Raw genomic sequence first — 6,966 nt, 5'->3', positions numbered from 1 at the left:
TGCGGCTACGTATTGCTACTTGCCACAATGTTGAACGATCAGGTGCAGTAGTTTCTAGATAGCTGTTCTGTGACTTCTGCGTTGAAGTTCTTCTCAATACCGTTAAACTTTTAACAATTATGGTGTACTCCCTCTGCAGAAAAGGAACACCAACTTATTTTAAAAGTAATGAATGTGGCAATCGGGTTGTGCAGATAAACTAACAAACACCTTTATGGCAAAATTGTTCGCGAGTTAGTAGCAAAATTTCATGAAACTGGTTCCGTTATGAATAAAAAGTGGCAGAGGGAAAATCCTGTAGTAAAAATGAAGCTATGGAGGTATTCGTATTAGGCCAAGTTGCCATGGATAGTACGTTGTGTACAAGAAAATTAGCCACTTAGACCGGCGTGAATCGTACATGTGTCCAAAGTTGATATTAAAAAGTTCCACCCGTACAAAATTCAGTTGGTACAAGAACTCAACGAAGACGTTTTAAAAATAAAGTTAAATAAAGTTTATTTTAAAACAAAGTCTGGATTATCTCTACTTTTCACAAGTGAGTAATACAATTCATAATTGTTAAAAAATTTAACGATATTGAGAGGAACTTCAACGCACAAGTCTCAGAACAGCTATTTCGCAACTACCGCACCTGATCGTCTGCTAACCTTGCCGCAAGTGAAAAAATACGAAAACATCTAGGAAATAATAAGAAAAACAAAAGCAAACTGGTCGAAGGAATTTATCTTTATCATTTACTCTGATAAATTTTAAATAAAAAAAACTTTTCAAATTTCAATCCTTCATTTTCAATGACTCCAACCGATTTTCAAAACGAAGCGGGAAAGTATAGAGAATAAAAAGCCCTTTTCATTACGGTGGTACCACTCTGGACTTCTTTCTCCATTTGAAAAAAAAATGGGGATGACACCCTCGCTCAGAGGGTTGAAGATTTTTTGGGGCAAAAGTTGTCCCCCTCACAAACAAAATTGACGTGATTTTGGATTTTGAAAAAAATAATTCTGGCCGTTATGCCTTTGGGGAACGTTTTCGATGGGCCAAATTCTGTCGTTTTTCATTACTTTCATTGAACTGACACTCAGAGTAGAATGACTTTTCTTTTTGCCTCGAATTGTTCAGTTTTTTATGCATTTTTTGACCAACTTCTAATTGATTGTTAGTGAGTTGATCGCATTGGTTAATATATATTCCACCGCCAATTACTAGGTTTGTCATCACTTGTGTTTTGGAAGTATTTTGACATTTTTCAGATGCTTTTAAGTTTAAAACAATAATAAGTTTGAACTTAACATTGGTGTGTTCCTAAAATAGCTTCAATTTATTATTAAGAAACTTTTTATTTTTCAGATAAAACGCGAATTTTTATGTTGGTATACATAAATTAGATTTATTGATTTATTCAATTGTTTTTATTACTTTGTCTCACTGTAATTACTACAACTTTGTTTTTAAATGACACCCCAGGTCAAGGACTGTGACATATTCTAAAAGACTGTTCGATCGCGTCAACTCGCCGCTGTCGTAGTCGCCGCGGAATGCTACGTCACGCGCTGACCAACGCTCCACAGTGCGGCGGATGGTTATTCTAACGGGACAAAATCTCAAGAGCAATGTTTGGGACTTAAATCTAAGAACGTAGCAAATGGTCTAATATATAGCAACTATATGGTTAAATTCTATTTATTTATTAACAACTTAATTATTAATAAATAAATACAAGATAATAAAATCTATATATCTGTACATGACACACAAAACCGTATTGTAAACTATTGCCAAATACATAAAATTATGATATCAGGTGAAATAATTTCTTACAAAACCTTTAGCAGTTTTTTTAATTACTTTGTAATCTTGTGACGCCCTCTATACCCTATTTTAAAAAATATATTTTATTTTGAACTTTTTTTTTTTTTTACATTTTAATTTTAATTTTGTCATTCTGCAACGTTCAACCCATTTATTGCTTGTCTTGTCAAACCATTGGAAACTGAACCTTCAGCATTCAACAAGCCCAATTCCCAGTACTGCACCAAACAACTAGCTGTAACCCAAAGTTATCCACCATTCACAGGTCCATGTCGTTTTTGCCCTGTCTGCAGAACAAAGGCACGAAGGATTTCCAACAAATAATATACGTAATAGTAGAAAAGTACATACCTTGGCAATCTTCAAACATAATTTCCATTTCTAATAAAATGGCTAAGCACTTATAAATATTTTGTTTTCGCATGATCTCTGCCTTGCTGAGCAGAAAACGACCAAATTTGGTTGATAAAATGTATCGAAATACAAAGAATATTTATGCATTTTTGTATCAATTGAAATGTCTACTATTTTTATTCTTATCAGTACACATTTTGGCTTATTTCTAACCAAACGCTTTTGTCCCGCTAAATTTATCTTCCAACGCACTGTGCGCTCGTCCGTCAAATGCAAAAATAACTGTCACTGTCTAAAATTTTTAGCGCCAACTTCAACTCGGTCAGTAGATGACGTAAAAAAACTGACAGTGCAGGAAGATATGAATCGAACTATTCTTATCTCTATAGTATCCTTGACCCTAGGTATCTTTTTACTTTATTCGCTAGAAAATGACACTCTGAATAGAATGACATATCACATGTTAACTTTTGACATTTTCGCATATGTTTTTTTTAAAATTGTAACATGCGGTTCATAACGACAATTTGACTCAAAATACCAAGTGTGTGGTACCAAATTATTCGTAAAAAAATGCTTTTCCAAATATGCAAATGAGCCACCCTTGTTCCATTTGAGAAAATTGAGATATGAATGAAAATACGATTTGGACACATTTTAACCGGCCAGGACAAGACACGAAAAACATTAGAAGATCGAATCTATTTTTCCAAGGAACCGTGATTAAAAATTAGTATTTTTAACACATCTATGGCACTCTGAATTAAAATTAAAAATACGATTTTTTAAGCCACAATGTAAAAAAATTGACATATGATATGTAACTGTATTCAGAGAGTCATTTTCTCTCGAATAAAGTAAAAATACACCGAGGGTGACACTTAAAAATCAAAAGTTGTATAATTTCCGGTGAAACAGTGACCAAAAACAATTGAATTCGTCAATCCTAATTTAGGTCTATCATATACTAACATATCAAATCTCGTTTTTTTTATAAACTCACCGGCAAAAAAAACCGGCCACTTAAAACTAGACCCAATTTTAAAGTTAGATTTCTCGCGAACCACTCATTAGATTTTGATGATTTTTCTTTTAAATTGTAAATTAATTCCTTTTTACCGGATGCTAAGTCAGAAATTTTTATTCCGAATTTATTTTGACCATATACAGGGCACAATAATAAGACGAACTTTTTTGCCCGAACTTTGTAACACCCTGTAGGGTGCAGCAGCGGTAGTAGCTATTGCTAAATTAAATCACATTGTAGCCTCATCTTTGGTGAGCATTTTGCTTTTTTAATCACCATATTATCTCTTTTTGTATTGGAGATATGCTGTTTTAAAACGAACGTCTCGGAAAAATTCAGAATTCATCTCGGAAAAGGCAGAAAGTATTATGTGTAAATAATCAAGGCGACATAGGCGGATTTATGAGTATTTGCAATATCAGAAAAACGGTTGTCAAATTAAAAAATGCCATTATCGGTAACGGATGTTGCTCGTATTGTGGCTTTAATTGAGGATGGCCGAAGTCAACGTTATGTCTCCCATACCCTTGGTATATTTCGAACAACAGTCCAGGATGCCTGGAATTGGTATATGGAAACGGAAAATTTCACCAAGCGAGTAGATACTAGATATTAGTCCCTTAAAGTTTCTTTACCTTTTCTTTTAATTTTCATGTTTTAGTTAGTTTACGTCTACGTTCTGATGTTTGATTTGATTTTAAAGCTGTTTTCGAGGCGTTTGTTTTAAAGCTGCGTATCTCCAATACAAACAGAGATAATGTCGTGATTAAAAAAACAAAATGCTCACAAAAGATGAGGCTACAATGTGATTTGATTTAGCAATAGCTACTACAGCTGCTGCACCCTACAGGGTGTTACAAAGTTTGGGCAAAAAACTTCGTCTTATTGTTGTGCCCTGTATATGCTCAAAATAAATTTGGAATAAAAATTGCTGACATAGCATTCATTAAGAAGGAATTAATTTACAATTTAAAAAAAAATCATCAAAATCTAATGAGTGGTTGGCGAGAAATCCAACTTTGAAATTGGGATTAGTTTTTTTTGCCGGTGAGTGTATGAAAAAATAAAAAGTTGTAGTGTGAGCCACTTTTGAGATGCACCCGATATGCTGCGTTACAATGGAATTTCAAATTGGCAACCTATTGAATGGCGCTTACCTCATATTATTTTGATTAGTATTTTTAAAATGAAGAAAATAAAATCTGTATTTTATACAGCACCGGTAAATAAAGTTCTTTTCTGAAAAAAATAAAAAGTTGTAGGGGTGATCCAGTTTTGAGACGCACCCGGTATGCTGCGTTACATTGGAATTTCAAATCGGCAACATATTATGGCGTTTACCTCATATTATTTTGATTAGTATTATAAAAATGACGAAAAGAAAAGCTGTGTTTTATTCAGCAAGGCTAAATAAAGTTCTTTTTATATAAATAAACCGACTTGAGTTAGTACACCAGAAGGCATAAAATAAGTAAATATATACCCGCGTCTTAGACTGCTAAAGCAGGGGGCTTTTCGACTGTAGCACAGAATATATAAGACGGGATTTAGTATGCAAATAGTTTCTGTTTTCGTACGTTTAGCGCTAGTAAGTGCCCTCCCATGTTTTCTCCCAGGCAAATCCAGGTTTAAAAAAGTCTATTGAGCTTTTACATAAATAAAATCAAATACACATATGTCCAATCTTTAGAAGAGAAGAAGGTATCTCCAAAAAATAATTTATTGGTATTTCGCAACTGCAAGAAAATCTACAAAATAAAATAGTTAATTTTGGTGAACACTTCTGCGTTAATCCAAACGGAAACTACTTGTCAGAAGTTAGGTTTACAGATATACAAATTTGCATAAAGAACAAAAAAAAATGCTTCACGTTTCGGAAAGGTTATCTCTTTCCGTCGTCGGAAGCAAAAAAAATACAAAGAATAAAGAAAAAAATATTTCAAATATTTAAATAATTCAACTATTTTTTTAAAACTTTGAACACTTTAGTTTTTTTAAAACAGATACGTCTACAAAAACCGTTGATGTTCTGTTAAAATGACATTATATCAAGTTAAACTTCAAAATTAACAATTACTACCTAATAACAATTACTTAATAAGGTAAAACCAAAAAACCCCAACCTTTCTGTATGATTATTTTTAATTTTTACGTATGTTACGTTTATTTATGTTATGTTCTTTAAAATCAAAGACGCGATTACCATACATTACTAACATCTACAGATGCATGAGATACATACATTTATTTTTATTAGATTGTATTAAAAAAGCCTTTTTTATTGTTCTTTTAGAGGCTATCGCTTCTTTCATTATAATTTTGGCGTTATTAAAATTTATTCTGTACCCTGTGTCCCATGAATGCTGACAAATCTTAGATTTGTGAAAATCTCCCTTTCTTAAATAATTTTTGTATTTTTTAATTCGAACATTTAAGGGTCTAGATCTTTCACCAATGTAAAATTTAAATGGGATGTAAGTGTATTTATTTTATTTTATTCAGTAGTCTTTTATTTTACTGAGTAAAAAAAATATAAAATATAATAAGCTTTTGCTTTAGCAACAAGTCCTGAAGCCAATATGGACTTATCGTATTCAAAAAACTCTTGGGATGTATCAAACAAAGCAACCGAAATATTATCCAAAGATACCAAAACAAGGTACTGCGAGGTATTGTTGAGGCACCGTGGGTATATATGCAATGACAATCTACATAAGGACTTAGAAGTGGACAATCTCGACAACGTTATCGGAAATCAGTACAGCAATATCGAGACCTACCAGCTCCTGGATAGTGATGGCTTATTTAGAAGACTGAAAAGAACAAAACTATTTGAGCTAGTGTAGTGTTACTACAGCCCAGTGCATTCAACACAGGGTGCTGCAACAGAACTGACAGAACCAAAATTACTATCATAGGATTAGTATTTTGTATTTAACCGTAGCAAATTAAGTCAAAAACAAATAGCTTATTAGTGAACTTTACTAGATTACTATACTAAATTGCCCAAGGATGATTAAAAAATCATTTTTCCGAAATTATTGCATATAAATGTTTGGTCAAATCAAAAGTCGTTCCAGGAAATATAGTCTAGTAAATGAAGGTTGAAACCAGTGGCGGCTTAACCATAAGTTCAAAAATGGTCAATGCCCCCGCACCCAAAAAAAATCAGAAGAAAATTAGAAAAAACCTATTTAAATTATTCTTTTTGTAAATAACTTTTTTTATCCTAAGACATTCTAAACTATTCCCAAAAACCCTCCAGTTATCCAATTGTCGCTTCAAAACGTTTTATTTTATCCATTTCCTCTACTGCCGGTCAAAATTTCATTTTGTCCTTCGTTCCCGCTCTGTTTTGCACGTATTAAACTCCAAATGCCGCGGCTCGTTGTAGCATTTTTTATTCCCTTTAATAAAATTGAATTTAAAAATCTATTTTTATTTAAATTTCTTAGTATTGGCGCCATCTATTTGCTAGATGCCAAAGATACCAGACTCCATTTGTTACAGCTCTCTTGTCTCGATATTTAATTTTTATTAGCGCATCTATTCGCTAGATGTCAAACTTCATTTTTTACAGTTCACTTGTCTTGTTTATTAGCGCCACCTATTCGTTATATGCCAAACTTCCTTAATTGCATTTCACTTGTCCCAATCTCACTTCGCTGTGGATTGCGATTTTCTGTTCTAATGATTTCGATCATATGATATCACTTTTTTCTCTCATTTTGTCTGTGGTGAATAGGGTTTTTTGGTTTCGGGTTCTGAAACTG

The sequence above is a fragment of the Sitophilus oryzae genome, unplaced genomic scaffold (assembly GCF_002938485.1).
Source record: "Sitophilus oryzae breed Bouriz unplaced genomic scaffold, Soryzae_2.0 scaffold_1652_pilon_pilon, whole genome shotgun sequence".
NCBI classification, from domain to species: Eukaryota; Metazoa; Arthropoda; class Insecta; order Coleoptera; family Curculionidae; genus Sitophilus; species Sitophilus oryzae.
Note: the sequence above shows the minus strand (reverse complement) of the source record.